This window comes from Triticum urartu, chromosome 7 (assembly GCF_003073215.2).
Source record: "Triticum urartu cultivar G1812 chromosome 7, Tu2.1, whole genome shotgun sequence".
Lineage (NCBI taxonomy): Eukaryota > Viridiplantae > Streptophyta > Magnoliopsida > Poales > Poaceae > Triticum > Triticum urartu.
The window spans coordinates 59554654-59571795 of record NC_053028.1 but is presented as its reverse complement, the minus strand read 5'-3'; the positions used below and the strand labels follow the sequence as shown (position 1 = coordinate 59571795).

Below are 17142 nucleotides of genomic sequence, written 5' to 3'. Positions count from 1 at the left end.
CCTCTTATTTCTTCATTGGAGGGTTCGGATGGACTTCGCCGTTCTTTCCCAACGAAAATGGAAAGGGCTGTATCACATCGAGATGTCGATTCGTTTTCCGCCCCAAATGATATGGGGAATTAGTCACCTCTGTCCCTTCATCTTTTTGAAAGGAATCGAGGCCCGGCCCGGCTCGCGTCGTTCCAACAACCGACGGGGAGCACCTCAGTATACGATCGCGCGCAGTAACTGGGAGTCCTATTACACCTAAGGCCAACTTCCATTCACCAAACCCAGGTTCATCTCGTGTAGTGATTGTGGACTCGTACAAGGATATGGAGTCGACGGTTGATGTATCAGACTCGACCCTGTCTTTCGTAGCATGCATTCCCATCTGTGTTGCAACTGATTCGGTAAGCTACGTGTCCGTGCACGGAAAACTGCCTTCGGTCTCCCAACCTTACTCATGGCAACCTTCCGGCCGCCCAACGACCTATAACGCTAGTCACTACTCCCACTGGGGCTAGGAAGTAAGCCCCACGACCCAAAGCGGCGAAGAACAAATAGAATTTGCTACAAAAGCCGGCTAACGGGTGTATTCCTGCGTATGAGAACATTGTAATGGAGAAGGTCATAGCCGAAATAGGATTCGTTTTTGCTAGAGCGCCCAAAATCCGCTATATATTTGACACGGGTTTGCCGTAATTCTGGAACTATGGCGAATGCATCTATCGTCATTGATGCATAAATAAATATACCAATTAGTGGTGATTGAATTCCTTCTATGGTTCCACATGAGAAACCAGTACGAATATAACCTACATGTCCAATCGAATTATGAGCTAGAGGTCTTTTGACTTTTGTTGGGGCCATGGCGGCCAGTGCTCCTTAGATCATAGAAGCAATGCTGCAGAAAAAGAAGATTTGTTGTAATGTACCCCCATAGGAAGCAACAATAGAAACACGTGACATATTTGCAGAAATAGAGATTTTAGGCGCAATAGAAAGGAATGCTGTCACCGGGGTGGGTGAACCCTCATAGATATCAGGTGCCCACATATATAGAGTCAAAAGAGAGATTGAGTCCGAGGGAGAGGGGGTTTTCTTGGGGCTCGAGAGATTGAATAGATAGGGCCCCACAAGTTGTTAATTCCCCGCTGGGGAATTCACACAAAAGGGAAGGACTTATTCTCAACAAAAAAGTGCTCTCTGAACCGAACGTGAAAGTTGTTTTCCATCAGACGGCTGTTCACGTAACTCCACTCTTGGCTTGGATTATATATCCATTTGGTCCACTCTCGGCCATTCCACACGCTGCCTAGCAGAGACGTGGTTATCTGAAGTGGATTCTCTCTTTTGTAGTAGATGACGAACCTCTGCTCAGTGGGCGGGCGCAGCAGCTACATGGACCCCTTTCTTTATGTTGTTGCCAGTGCTTTCCTAGGCCGAGCCGGAATTCTTTATTAGAACGTCGGCAGGCAAAGCCCGAAGGAAGGCTGCTATCCCCTCGGCCTTCTTCCTTTTCAATGAAAAACAAATTGACATCTCAATCTCCGAAAGCGTTTTCCTTACCCAGCTAATATCCCCCCTACGTCGATCCTTTCCTTTAGTGGTAAGGGATATGCACCTTATCTGAACGTCGGCAGGCATTCCGGAATTCTCCTTTTTTGGCCCCGGGTGAACATAGGCTCAAACATGATTGGAGGGGTCCTAGCTATGCCATGCGTTCAATAAAAAAAAGAAAGCCTCTGGGAAGCTGCAGGGATTACAAAAAGAGGGTGCTTTCCTGTGTTGCACTGAAAAAAGGACAAAGGAGAAGACGCTCTTTGACTTTCTTTCTTCCTCCCGCGCCCGCCTAAGCCCGGCCCGCGTTAGAGGGGAAGATTAGCAAAGCGGAAAAAGACAGAGGGAGGGGGAGCTGCATCTTATTCTCTTCGCGAGAACTTCAGGATCGGAGAAGCATTCGGAAGGGGAGAGGCCTTCATTTCGTTGGCAGAAGCTGAAACGATCCAAAAACGAACTCTGTTTAACATTTTCATAGATAGATGATATATATGGGAATAATATATACATCCCTTTACTTTACATGTCTATGTATCTATTTTGGAATCATCTCCCGATTCTCTTTTTTTTTTCAATTTCACACTGCTTTTTCTCTCTAAATTGCATCAAAGAAAATAGAGAGAGAGAGAGAGCAGATGGATCCTATCCCCTATAACGAACACTCATTCCTATCTATTGATAGAAAAGAAAGATCTTCGTCACGGACTTTTTCTTTGTTCTTTTTTTTTTTAGATTGGAGGAATTCCTCATATCCAAGGCAGCTCCCCACAAACACCCCACCCATATGACTATGCCCCCTTTTGAATCGACAGTAGATTGGGCTTCATAGCTACTTTCATTCTAAAGACGAATATTCGTCAATAGGCAGGCTTCTTTCAGTAGCAAACATATTCATTTTCAGCGGGCTCCGCGCACCTTTGGTACTTCTGGAGGGCAAGCAGTTTTATAGTGACTTCTTTCTTAGGGTAGGGCGACGAATACTTCCAATTCCGGAAAGGTCATTGGGTCGCCTTTGGAAGCTAAAGCGAAAGTTGTAGAAAGCCAGTAGAAAAAGTGAAAGCTTGCTCGAAATGGCCTATACCCTAACCCTCGGAAGCGAAGACGCAAAGCGTCACTTTTTTCAAAAGGAAGGAGTTTTTTCTGACTGAATCCATCCATAAAGCCGCCAAGGAAACGAAGTTCGTTCCCTTTCATCAAGTGGGTAAGGTAGGCAAACCACTTAAGCTTTGCCTTAGACTGACGGAACAAAGCTAAGAAGTAGGCTGAATGGAAAAAGGAAAGGGACAAGGGCGGTCGTCACTTGGTACGAAGGCTGCTGGTTCGGTACGGTACTAAAGGTCCTCGGACTTCCAGGCGGTTTTTCTTTTGGGCTGCTGTGAACCCTTGGATCTCGCCAATACAGCCTCCTATGGTTTTCGTTACCGAGATATCTTTTCTTTTTTCCCAGGGATTTTTTGGGTAATCAGCTCCCATGCTGCAAACAGTCAAATCTGAACCTTGTCGCTCTTCTTTCCTCGTGGGCAGGAAGCACACCAGCAGCGTGCGTTGCATGATTCCACTGTGTTTTTTGCACTTGACTGGGTGGACAGTTGACTGGAAGATAACTTCGATTCGCCCGGCCAGCAGGCGGGCGGCGTGCTTATCTTGTGTGACAACACTACAGAGCGAGTAGCTCTTCTAGTCGGGCAGCTGTGTGACAACACTCCTGAGAAAGCGGCGCTTTTGTGTAACATGCTATGGTCTCAACGCCCTTACGAGGTAGTGATGAGTTTCACGCGCTCTAAGCCCGTACCGCGCGCAGTTAGGAGGATTGGCGCTATCTGAGCGGTACCACCCACCCTACCCTACTACCTATAGGGGGCTGTCCATCCTACAGCCGCCCGAAAAGGAACTGCAGTAATCTTGAATAGGAATCCTACAGCGATAAAAAGAATCCCCATAAAAATACCACTAGATCGAGCACCAGTGATTTCGTATCCGGTCAAAATCTTGGCTAATTGATCGAAGTGGGTAGCTCCAGTAGACCCATAGATCATGGAACAAATAGGGTGGGTAGGCCCAACCACCACACTACACGTATAGACGCGAACCCCCCTCCTTACCGTACGTGCGACTCTCACCGCATACGGCTCGCACAAAGACTCCAAAATCCATCCCGAGCTTTTTATTCCACCTCTCTCTCCTCTCCAATCCTCGATCAAACTAGCCTTCCCCAGCAAGAAAACGTATCCGCATTAGCAACAAAGCGCTCATCCCTTGCTTGTTTTTGAGCGCGCAAGGCGCTCAAGACGGTGATTCTTGCTTAAAAAAGGGCTAAAGCACTCCAGCTTCGAAGCTGGAGTTTGCAACTTCAAAATTACAGGTTTTAGCCCTCCTACTGGGTGGGCGCTTCCTTCGTCTATCGTATGTCTCGCTTGGCTTCGTCCCGAACCAAGGAGGCATGATGGCGGGCGCGTGCGTGTGCCGACTGCAGAGACTACAAGCCGACACGCCGGAAGCGACTTGCTTCTATTCTCGACTGGATATAGATGGGGAATCTCTATAGATCGTCTTTTTTCGATAACCTCTCTAAAACGCATACGAGAAAACTGCACTTCACGGCACGGCAAAAAAAGAGCTTCGCTCGGTTGGCCCTCCTAGGCTTCCGCCTACTTTCTCTTCTCTTAAGTCTACAACAAGTGGGAGAGGCAGGATTCGAACCTACATAGAAAACCTTCAACAGATTTACAGTCTGTCGCTTTTGACCGCTCGGCCACTCTCCCCTTCCCGTGGATACGCCCTCCTCAAACAAAGGGTTCCTGAATAAGAAGGATGGCGGCCTTCGTTCTTAAGTTAAGAAGAGCAGATGGAACTATTAGATTTGCTAGCGTTCCGGGAGAATAAATAAGGTCATTTAGTAAGTTCATAACAACATGTAAAGCAAGGGGCAAAGCTTCTACGACAGCTTCCCCCTCATTGCCATCGTCGGCCTTCCCCAGCTCCCCTCCTTCGTCGCTTCTGGCTAAGCATCTTTCGGCGGAGGAAAGGAGGCGACTAGTCGCTTCTGGCGAAGCAGCGAGTTCATGAGCAAGTGAATGAACGAGCAGCGAGTGAAGTGCAACAGTCGTAAGTAAGGCTCGCCATGTTCCTAAAAGGAGTGACCATCTTTTCTTCCCTTCTACTGACACTGAGCGAGCAGCAAGCATAGGCAATAGTTTCCGTAGGGGTGGGGCGCAAGCAAGCGTTTTCAGGATCCGCTAGCTAGCGTACTCTTCTGCTATCAATGAAACCGAAAGAAAAAACCAGTGCCCTTTCGTATAGATTGAGACGCAGTACTTTTTCTTTACTTCTTCCATACTAGGAAGAATGGAAGGAAATCCTTCGATAACACTTCTTCCTTATTTGAAGAAATGATATCCGACGCCCGTGGAAACTCTTTCATTTCAAAAAAGTTCTTCTTCTTAAGAAGCAAATAGCATTTCCTATTGATTTGTCCCCTGGACTAGACCTATGTAGATTCGGAATTATCCGTCGCTACGCTGTTCCCAAGGACTAGCAAAATCGAAATAGCGAAATTCTTGGGTCATCTCAATGGGTTCAGAAACCACACGTTTCTCTGGATCATCATAGCGTACTTCCACATATCCACTCAGAGGAAAGTCTTTTCGTAATGGATGACCCTCGAAACCATAATCTGTTGATATACGGCGTAAATCCGGATGATTGATGGAAGAAACACCAGACATATCCCATACTTCTCGCTCCCACCGGCCGGCTGATGGAAATAGACTGACTACTGGAGATATTCGTGTTACTTCGTCTGCACTTGTTTGTACACGAACGCGTGAGTTATACCGAGTACTCGGTAGATTATGGACAACTTCAAATCTTCGTTTTCGAGAGGGATGATCCACTCCGCAAATATCGATCGAAACTTGAACCCTTGTATAGGTATGCCATTTTAGAAAGCACAACAATGGAAATGGGTAGTCAGTATTGGTATAAGATCTATTCCCATGTTCCGATCTTTTCATTTTATGTACCCATTTCTTTGGTAAAAACTCCCAACTATATTGGAAAATGGATTGGTTATCCATAAATGAAAATAAAGAAAGCTTCATTTTGGTTCCGCTTCTTGCTCTAAGCAGAAAGACTTGAATGGCCGGTTGGGTTGGTCCGACCAAGAAAGGCATGGGAGTGGAGAGGCAGAAGTGAAAGACTGGCTACCAATAAAGAACCAAAACTGCATGCACACTTTATATAGTGATGTATCCAGGATCGGCTGCATGCTCTAGTGTTGAATCGGGTATAGAACCCAGGATGCTTTGTTACAATTCCGAATCCGCTAAACCATTGCTCGGGGAAAAGTATTTTACAGAGCATTAGTACTTATTCTGATCCTTTCCTTATATTAAATTCTAGTAGTTTATTTCAGTCGTATTCGTATCCTTACTACAGTTTAGTAAGGGTAACAAATAAAAGTATGCAGGTTCTATTTTATTGTTCCGAGACATATGATGATAGCATTGAGAATGAGAAATCTTTGCAAAATGCACGTATTATTAAGGAGTTCTGGAACGATTACTACGCTAAGCTGTTGCTGTCAGGACCCCGATCCTAAGTCACACCGATCTAGCATGTAACACATCATATCACTTTGCGGCCTCATGCACGGTATTCCCATGGGTGCCACCTTACCTGGCCCGGGACCGTTTGCGCCTTTTGGCTCACGTATATGATAGTGTCGCTAGCATCCATATGACAAAGAGCCCGGGCCGACATGGCTAGTCGTGAACCCAAAGCGGCACTAACCCATGGGGACAGGCATACATGAATCAACTTCGAGCATGTCGGTCAGCAGCGTGCGAATCCGGGCTGTAGCACTGGGCTAACAGGACTCCGGTAACCTGGGCTGTAGCAGGCTAGGCAGGACTCCGGATGTCACCGCGTGACATTTCCCCGAAGGGACAGACACAGGAACGAAGTGAAACACATGCCGGCCAGTCAAGTGTCCTGAGCAGTAGTGCTGGGCTAGCAGGACTCCGGTGAACCGGGCTGTAGCGGACTACTATGGCTCAAGGAGCACTAGACTACATTTCCCCATATGAGAGGCTGCCAAGGATAAACAACTAGATTGTCGGATCCCACACATACCAAGCATTTCAATCATACACACAATATGCTCGATATGTGTAAATACAACATGGCATCACAACATAACCCTACGACTCAAGTATTTATTCATTAGGCTCCGAGGAGCGAGATATTACAAACATAGGTCTCATGACCCAACATTCTGAGCATACAAGTCAAAGCACATGCGGAAGCTTAACATGTCTGGGTACAGACATCTACAAATGAAAAAGGCTTGAGAAGCCTGGCTATCTACCAGATCCTGCCGAGGTACAAGATCGTAGCTGAGGTATCAAGCTAAACGTCGAAGTCCACACAGAACTACTAGCGAGACTGACGTCTCTCTGCAAAAACATAAAATAGGCAAACGTGAGTACAAATGTACCCAGCAAGACTTACATCAGAACTAGCTACATATGCATCAGTATCAATAAAGGGGGTGGTGGAGTTTGACTGCAGCAAGCCAGCTTTGACTCGGTGGCTATCCTGAACTACGACTGCAAGAAACTCTCTTGAGGTGGCGCACACGAGTCCACATATTCACCATGCAATACACCACTATGGATCCGCTCCCGTCTACCTACGAGAACGCCATCCATAGCACTCACGCTTATCTTGCGCATTTTAGAGTATCCACATTCACTTGTCTATGTACTGTTATAGGCAACCCAGAAGTCCATTACCGCAGACACGGCTATTCGAATAGATGATGTTAACCCTGTAGGGGTGTACTTCTTCACACACGCTCTCACCACTTACCGCCGTTTACATGACATGTACTCGGCAACCTTCAAGCGGAAGCCCAACGAGGGTGTCGGCAACGACCTGAGTAACCACACAAGTCTCTAGTCCAAGTTTATCGCCTATTCGGGTTCCATCCATGAGGAGATCAGGCCGGAGTTTCGCTCACAGCCCCAAACAATGTGTGCAGGGTTCCCGAGACACCAAACGGGCGCCCGGTACACCATGCCACGTGCCTACCACAACACAGCCCACCCCTCGGTCAGCGCTGCGCACGGCCCCCAGCATACTACAAACACCAGTAACTACTTGCAACTCCTGGGCAGAGGACAAGGGCAGTTAATAAGTCGAGAGGGTCCATTGGTTTCGGGCCCAATGCATGGTAGTAACTGTTTCATGGATCACAAACACAGAACTCAGTTCCGGAGGACGGCTTCAATGAGACAACCCACCATGTACTCCTACATGGCCTCTCACCGCTACCTTTACCAAATCGTGTTCACACACTTAGCTCTTAACAGTAGGACATGTTTACACACCTCTGATTCATCCCCGATGAATCAGACCTGACTCAACTCTAAGCAGTAGCAGGCATGACAAACAAGCATGAATGAGTAGGCACATCAGGGCTCAAACAACTCCTACTCATGCTAGTGGGTTTCATCTATTTACCGTGGCAATGACAGGTCATGCAAAGGATAAAGGGGTTCAGCTACCGCAGCAAGTAACAGATGAATCGTTGTTGTCCTAATGCAGTAAAAGAGAGCAAGAGCGAGAGAGTGGGACTGTATCGGAATGAACAAGGGGGTTTTGCTTGCCTGGCACTTCTGAAGATAATATAGTTCTTCATCGGTGTCATCGAACTCGTCGGAACCACGTCTATCGGGAGGGGACAAACACCGGCAAACAAGAGGGAACATAATCAATGCAATGCAACAATATGATGCATGCTATGACATGGAATATGAATGTGTTTTGGGCTAATGCAAGCTAGAACAGACTGGAATGAGTCCATTTGAACCAAAGATTCAAATGCAAACCCATTTCATGAAATCATATTAGTGCATTAACTTGTTTCACCTAAACAGCAAGGTTAAAGTGTTCTAACATGCATGAAACCAGTACAGATGGATAGATTGAATTTTTCTGATAATTTTTCATATATAATTTGTTTGATTTGGAGTTACGGTTGAATTACTATGAATTTTTGAAGTTTGCAACATTTTCTTGAATTTCCTATATAAAAATAAATCCAGAAAATGCTTTACTGCGTCAGCATGACATAGGTGTGACCTCAGCAAGTCAACTGGGTCCGCAGGTCAAACCTGACCTGTGGGACCCATACGTCAGTGTCTTAGGCTGGTTTGGGTGGATGACAGGTGGGACCAGTCAACGTTGACTTGACCAAAGTCAAAGCCGACACGTGGGGTCCACACGTATTAGTACTAATCTTAACGTGGTGTTCGGTGGTGCACGGGCGCGTCGCTACGGTGCATTCGTGAGCAAATGGAGAGGCTGGGCAGCACCTGCTAGACACGGGGAGCACTAAGAGCAGCACGGTGAGGCCAGGGGAGCACGGAGGCTATGCATGCAGCAACAATGGCGGACGGCGGCTCCGGTGCTCGTGGGGAACGGCGCTACGGCATGGGGGCGAGCTTGCTGAATTAGGGGAGAAGGTCAGTGGCTCACGGCGATGACGAGGGGACGCTCGGCGAGGTCGGGGACGGTCCGGAGCCGACGAATTTGACAGAGATGGCCGGCGGTCCCGAGGTTGAAGAAGGAATCGATGGCGGCGCTTCGAGGCGTCCGGCGTCGCGTGAGTCGACGGAGAGGACGAGGTAGACGAGGCAGAGCTTCTGGACTCGGGTGGAGGGCGAGGAGGTGGCTCTAAGCATGGTGGCAGCGAACGGCGGCGGCGGTTGCTCTAGGGTGAGCTCGGGGAAGGGCTAGAGGCGAGGGGGAGAGCAGAGAGTGAGGGGAGAGGCAGAGGGGATCGAGGGGGGTCGCGTGGCAGTGTCCAAGGCGAGGGGGAGCAGCTGCGGGGCTAGCAGGAGGTGGCCGCGGCTCGGCTGTGCGCGCGCCACGCACAACGCCAGTAGGCGTGAGGAAGACGACGCGCGAGGGGCTGGGCTGGGCCTAGTGGGCCGGCTGTCTACTGGGCCGCTAGTGGGCTGCTAGGTAAGTTGCACAGGTAACCTCTCTCTCTCACCTTTGTTAATGTTTTTCTATTTCTGTGTAACTTCTGGGCTTTATTAAAAATACCAGAACGTTTCCAAAAATCCTGAAAATAATTGTGGCCTCTGGTTGGAATATTCCCAACAGCCCTCACTTAAGTTATGATTAATTGAGCATTTAAAATATTATATAGCATTTAAATGCCCAATTGTAAATAACATATGATTTAATTCAAAAATCCGGGATGGCCTAGAAATATGTGCATCATTTTTGTCAGAGGTGCTGGACCAATTCAAAAATGATGAACATTTCAAAAGGGCATCTTGGGATCATTGAAAAGATTTAAGTTTGAACCTGGTTCAATTTCCTTTGCTGCTAGGGTTTATTATCCCCCATTTCAAATTAAAGAAGTAATTTAGACAAGATGCATGGATGCTTGTGCCACTAATTGCAAACAATTCTAGGGCTGTGACAGCTGTTGGATATTGACAAAACGAAAAAGACTTCTAATGTTGATAAGTATCAGGATGATGTTAGAAAGTTGTTGATTAATGAAAAGAAGAATCAAAATGGTGTGTTTTACGATACTGAATTAATAGATTTACATAATCAAATTGCAGATTGCACAATGAAGTTCGATGAGGATAATCTATTTAAAGTAACTCCTAACATAGTAAAGTTCCTTGATTAATAAAGATCAGCCTAACGCTAAGCAATATCTAAATGGTTTCCTACCAAGTAGCTTACCTATGCTTAAGATGTTTGGTATCTATACGCTTGAGGCTATCATGATTCATGTACTAGGCTTGGTATTCAACACTCTTCAGGAATCATCCGCAGTTAAGGCAGCTAGATTTATAGATCAACTTAATTCAACTGTACGATAACAAGCAAGGTTTCTACAATACAAAGCACCAGGTAGTGGTAAGGTGGAAGCAGTACTCACTAGTAAGGTAGAATCAGTTAAGGATGTTGTTCAGCCCAAAGGTGCTAGCAAAAAAGAGAAAAAGAAAAAGATTCAGTGTCACTATGATATCGGGAAATACTTGCTCCAATTCATGATTGAAAGAAATGTTCTACATATATCAACAGATAGGGGAGTAACAAAAGAAGATCCAGTGCTGGTTCTTAAGAAAGGTCAAGGGTATATAGAGAATTCTAGTTATGTTATGTGCAATTTGAACATAAATCTGCTCCCTATCAAACTCAATCTTCCGATGCTTTGCAAACCCTTGGATTGGCAACCAGCAGAGAGGGGGTCTGATCCTGATACATTATCGGATCTGATAGGAGGTTACTTATGCAAACCCACGGGGCATATCTAGAATCACTTTCGGCTATTAACTTCCCATGACTTAAACCACTTCTATATAAAGTTACATAAAAAAGAATACAAGCAGATGTGTGATATTTTGAATGGGCTTCAGTCTCAAGCGTTTGAAATAAACAAAAGGCTCTTGAGATTTCTGGAAAAGAATCGTCAATGTTTAGTTGAGTGTGGGCTTCTTTTACCAAATGCTCTAGCCCGCGTGAATCCGACAGAAGCCTCAGACATATTGAGGGAGTGCTACTTCAATAACGTCAAAGGTATTAAGAATGCTTGTAGCTATAACATACTGTTAAATAAATTATTAAAACAGGTGCAGCAGGCTAGTTATGAAGATTTTGTAATAAGACTTGCGTCAGCATACGAAGGTTATCAATTCTATTTGCCAGCATTCATGGACTTCCATGGTAGAATCTACCGTTCAGGTGTATTGCATTTTCATGAGCGTGATTTGTCAAAAAGTTTATTACTCTTTTCTGCCGATCATCCTCAACCTCCAGCACAAAACCACCTGTCGGAAAAAAAGAATCTCAGTCAACACTTAGCATGTGCTGCAGCCTTTAAGTATCCAAAGTTCTCGAACTTAGATGATGCCCTTAAATGGTATAACGAACACCAGACTGAAATGTTTACTTCGGACGAAAGTTTCATTCAATTTGCTGCGCAAGCTAGTGATCCATTTTTTTCATAGCCAAGATCCTTTCTCAGGATGAAGGAGTGAGTAATTATCATCAGGTTCCAGTGACCCAAGATGCGAGTGCGAGTGCATATCAAATTATGAGTTATCTCTTGCTTAACTTAGAAATGGGAAGGAGAACGAATCTTCTTCCATCTTAAGACGGTAAAATCCAAGATGTGTACATGTGCTTGCGGGATGAGCTTAATAAATTCTTGGATACCAGATTGAATAATGGTAGTAGTAGTAATTAGAAGAAAAAAATCATAGATTCTATGTTAACCAGAAAGTTCATCAAAGGATTGTTTATGCCATCTCCACAGGGGTCCGTCCGGTTCTTCCTCAAATGGGTTGCCTCAATCTTTATCAAAGTTTTGGTATCTAGCTTATCCAGCTACAGTATAGTATACTCCTTCTTTGCTCGATAGAGCTCTTTGAATCCGCTTCAACTAAATGCGTAAAATAGAGTAATTTCTTCAAAAGCCAGTTTCTTTCGAGAAGGCAGGAGGCCCATAGCGAGTTACAATAGTGCCAGTTCTTGTATGGAAGGCCGTAATTCCGGTAACCTCGACTGCTCTAAGAATGATCCGGGCTAGCCGGGCACATCACATCAAAGTTAGGTCATTTGTTAAAAACATGGCAAATAGCTCAGTTGGTTTGGTAAGGGAGCTATTCTCTCACTTAAACCACTCCCATATTAGGTATTCTATCTCGTCTTAAAGTTCCCCCGCATTACCCATAACTTACCACCTGTATCTCCGGAACTCAAATCACAAAATGACAATGCTTTCGATAGTCTGTACTAAATTACTTTGTATGAATGCACATCTCGGCCGTCAGGTAGCTGATCACCATTTCAAAGTCTATATCCGTGGTTCAAGAAATGGAATTGCTATTCTCGATTCAGACAAGACACTGATTTGTTTACGAAACGCTCTTCATTTTATAGGATCTCCCAGTCGTCAAAAAGGCCGTTCCTTCTTTTTAAAGACCAATCATTTATTTATTTATGAGATAACGAAAGAAATGGCGAGCTACTTAAGAAGCTATTTAAGAAATGTGAATTCTCATTGTTTCGATGATTCTCAATGGAAGATCGGGGCGTTTTTGACCAATTCTTTTGCAAATAAAAAAATTCCATTCAAGAAAGAAGAAGATCAATTTTGGGTTGAACCAACAACCTGATTGTGTGGTTATTCTGAATGCAGATAGAAAGTCTTCGGTCATACTGGAAGCTGATCGATCACAAATACCTATTCCATCCTTAGTTGATTCTACGATCCCATGGGAATCCTATAAAAGAATCACTTATCCCATCCAAGCGAATGATCCTATATAGTTCGTATATCTATTTCGTCATTCAATCATGAAAACAGTGATTCTTGAACAGAATGCGATTAGTAGAGAAGCACAATCTCTCAGAGTCACTTTGAGTACGGGGAAGTCCGCGGGAGGGATGAGATCCGCCTGCTACTCCACCTCTTCTTCTTCCCCAATAGACGAAGAAGAAAATAGGGCCAAGGCACTATTGGAGATGCGCAAAAAATATCCATCGGGAGATGGCGCTGACGCTGACGCTAACGCTCGCAAGGCAGTTTTGTAGGCAATTTCTAAAAATACTTTTTTTTTCGTTGAGCTCATAACCCGGTTTGGGCTGATTGACTCTGAGAGAGATCAAGGGGTCGCGGGCTCACACCTTGCTTTTGCGCATAGGATCGAAGAGATCCTAGAATTTAATGGAAAGAGCAGCGGCTCTCTGAAAGACCTCATTGATCTTAAATTGGATTTGGAAGACGCCTCTAAAAGAGAGGAGATTCTACTTCCATATTTTTCCTCAAAAAAAGAGGCAAAGTCCTAGTGTGATACAAAAAGAAATAATGGGCAAGGGCGGGGAATGATAGGTTCATAGATGTGGTGTAATCAGTTCTTCATTTGAAGAGTTAGTTGGCTGGCCTACCGGCCCACAGATGTAGAGAGGTTGCCCCCACCATCCTCTTGAACTGCAAAATCAAAGCGATTCCTGTTGATGGAAGAAAGGCTAATTTCGTTTGATCCGATCCGCCTATGCCAGTTCGAGTCTGGCGAGTCGCTATCATCTGTTGCCCTAACTTTTTCTATTAGCTCATCTTGTCCGTAGTGATATTTTGGAGAAGGAGCAATTAGCGGCGTGAGAAAGGTAGAAAGAAGCAATCTCGAAAGCTAGTGCTAGTTGTGGCTTTTTGTACTAATCTTGTTTGTTCGGTAGCTCGCATCAGCAACTTGAAAAGGAATAGAAAACAAGGCTATTTCCCCCACACCAGGGGCGGGCATTACGCTCAAGCAGGGGAAGTCAATTTGACTGCTGCTCGAGAACCTGTTTGAACAAGAAGAAGTAGCATGGCTCCAGCAGGGCAGAGCCAATTGGCTACGACATGGTGACCGAAATACAATTTTTTTCCACCACTTTGCAATTGCAAGAAAAAAGAGGAATCTGATCAAGTACTTGATGAGAGATACTGGAGATCGAATAGAAGGTAATGACTTACTCGATGCACATATTTAGGGCTATTTCTCTCATTTGTTTAATACGCAATTCTCTTCGATAAGAAGGGTTCTCTTGTGTTCCAGGGTTGATTAAGCGTCTGGTGGAACAGAGATACATTGTGTGAGGCCAAATTGCCTGACGAATTGATGAATATGGCTCAATATAGACTGGTCCAGGTATACCGGTCAGTCTTGAGCCACCAGGATAGCCTTCCACATATCTTGTTCCTCCCTTGAGTGGTAACTCTTTTCTAACCTTAGAATCCTGAACCAATTTGCTCCAAAGACTCTGTCATTGAAAGGAGTCCATAGGTTGATAAAATAGGTTTTCATGAAAACCACACGTAGATAGAAAAGGTAAGAGTTACACGTGCCAGAAGCGAGGAATACCGCTCGGAAGCACGATTGAACCTGTCCTCATTCACTGCTATCTCCATATATTGGATGCCAAGCTTGAAAGGGTAATGGTCCGAGAGGATGGGGCCGTAGTCTTCTATTACGCACGCTACGCAGACGATATGGTCTTCGGCTTACCGAGAGGGGATAAGTCCACGCGAGTCACCCAGGGTCTCAAAAATGTCTTAGCTAGAGTCCTTAGGGAGCTCCTACAGGGCTTCACTTCTACTGAAATTTCCAGAAAATAACCAGGGAGGCTACAAATTATCGGCTTGCCCCTGTCTCTGAAAAGTGAAGGTCAGCTCCACGTGGGTATTCCATCCAAACGATGAGAGAAGAGGATGACACTTGTTCGTATTGAAAACCAGAGATGAAGGGAAAGAGGTTTGATTGGAACATGTTCTACAAGAACTCCTGTGTAGAACACGCCCGTTTCTATTCTATGGGCTGGCTTCAGGCCAACCCTACTGCTGAAGTAGAAAGCATCATATTCCGGTTTTTCCAACACTTGATCAGGAACCGGGCGCAGAAATTCCTTGAAGAGAAGGGGATGCCTACAACCAATGCCTAAATAAAGGCATATGTTGAAAAGTGCAACTACTAATAGATTCAGTAAAGGAAGGCCCGGAATGGGCTGAGCTACTGCCCGAAATAGAAGAGGACGACTAGAGTAGAGGAGCCTAATTCCAATCCAAACAATTGACGAGGGAGTCTAATTATTTTTCCGTTCTTGATTGTTTCAATTGCACTTTCTTCATTGGAGGGTTGCTTGGAAAGTGCGATAGTTACGGCGCTTGGAGTATACGGATTGAATTCTTCCTTCTTCTATAGGTCTTTCTGGGCGGCGAGACGGAAAAAAGGTGTAGAGAGGGAGAAGGTACATAAAAAGGATTTCTAAGGTAGAAAAGAGGCATCCACCAGTCATTGAGAACAGCTAATCCCAGAATTAGCAGGCCGGTATGCGAAGAGAATTCGGTATTGGATCCGCGAGTCCAGGTGAAGAACAGTCCAATATGGGTGGATTACCTTTTTCTGAAGGATAAGTCTGGGACTGACTGAACTGAATGTATAGCGTCAAGATAAGAAGCACGGTAGTCGAAGATGTACCTTGTGGGGTGGGGTACGAGTAGACCAGACCAATGATGAAAAGCATAGATACGAGCATGGCCTCCCTGTCTCAAAAGCAGGCCGCCAAGGGTGCTCGCATGAAGCATTTCTCACTCATAAATAAGTAGTTATCACAAATTTAGAAACATGCTCTGATTTTTCTTATCGAATTTCATTCAGATTTTCCAGTATTCGGAGTTGCTTGGGAAAAGGTCTAGTCAGGGTCGGTTCTGTTCGGAGTTTCGGGTTGATCGGAAAAAAACACCTTAATTAAGACTTTTGTATAGTTTGTGTCAACCTGAGTTTGGTTAAGTGCCCGCCCGCCTAGATAGATACATAAGTGTCAGTTTGAATGAAGTCAAGTGTAAACCGTGTCAACAACGAGAAATTGAAGTGTAAATATGGATGGTTTGAAGTGGAAACCTTAACATGCAAAAGTGTCTACCTCATTAGAAAAGCAAGTATCTACCGGCGATATATTCATTCGAGTATCAACCGGCGTCAACCAGTTGTCAAACTCCAAATATTTCCTTCGTAGGGGCATGAGGAAGTTGCTAAACCGGTTGTAAAGTGGCTCCGATAAAAACCATCATTGCTTTATTTTTTTACATTTCATCTAGTAACATGCATGAATGGATATGGTGGGTAAGATTTGAAAACGTTTGACATCAACCGGGCTCTACTTTGCTTTTACTTTACTTCACTTGCCAGGTCATTGTTGTTGATATTGAGGTGAGGACTCTCTCTTTATTCTCGTTTTATTTCTCACTAAATGATCTAACAAACGCATGATTTGATTACTAAATACTGAGTCATTGAACGGATATTTGAGTAAATTCACCTTTTTCTATGAAAGCAAGGATTGGGCTGGGTTGCTTATTCGTCATCACGGAGCAACCCGGTACCTTTTCTTAGGCGAGCGACTGAGACGAGAGCTTTCAATTATGCTGTTTTGGTCAAATCCCAGGGCTCTTTCTGATTTGATTAAATACTTCTATGTTGTATGATAATAGAAAGTCAAGATCTCACTCGCTTTTTCTGCTTTGTATTCTCGGCTGTTGCCTTTTTCCACATCGATTGCTATATGAGTTCCATCCTCAACCTATCTATGCTCAAAGAACTGGATCACGGAACTCCCAGCCCTTCGCCCCAAGGCTACGAAAACGTTTCTACTCCCTTTCCCTTCCCAACGTCATATCTTTCTTCGACAAGAAGGAAAGATCACTCTCTATCTAAATGATAGAACCACTGGCACGGTACCTTTCACATTGGTAAGTCAAATCCTGGTGAAGACATCACGAGCAATGACACGACGACATCATCTCCACTTCGTAGCCCATCGGTCTTCATTCATTGAAGCCAGGGCATTGACTGACTTTCAGCGATCGCTATAAGAAAGACATAAAAAAAGTTCTCCTAAACCTGTTCCTTTCCGTTACTACTACATGGAATTGGAAGTCTAGGAGCAGGACTAACCTTTTTCTTTCATTTAAATAAAGTCGAGATGTAGCTTTCTCTATCTCAGTAAATTATTCCACCTCCA

General features: G+C 44.9%; 1 non-coding gene and 3 pseudogenes across 1 annotated transcript; 1 reads left to right on the top strand and 3 right to left on the bottom strand.

The window, feature by feature from the left end:
- Positions 1 to 416: 416 nt before the first annotated feature.
- On the bottom strand, positions 417 to 3737 carry LOC125523427 (annotated as a pseudogene).
- A 484-nt stretch (positions 3738 to 4221) lies between these two features.
- Positions 4222 to 4304, bottom strand: TRNAY-GUA. The gene has a single exon. It is a non-coding gene; the product is annotated as a tRNA-Tyr (tRNA).
- Positions 4305 to 4851: 547 nt separating this feature from the next.
- On the bottom strand, positions 4852 to 5904 carry LOC125522778 (annotated as a pseudogene).
- A 6446-nt stretch (positions 5905 to 12350) lies between these two features.
- LOC125524056 lies at positions 12351 to 13450 on the top strand (annotated as a pseudogene).
- The last annotated feature ends 3692 nt before the right edge of the window (positions 13451 to 17142 follow it).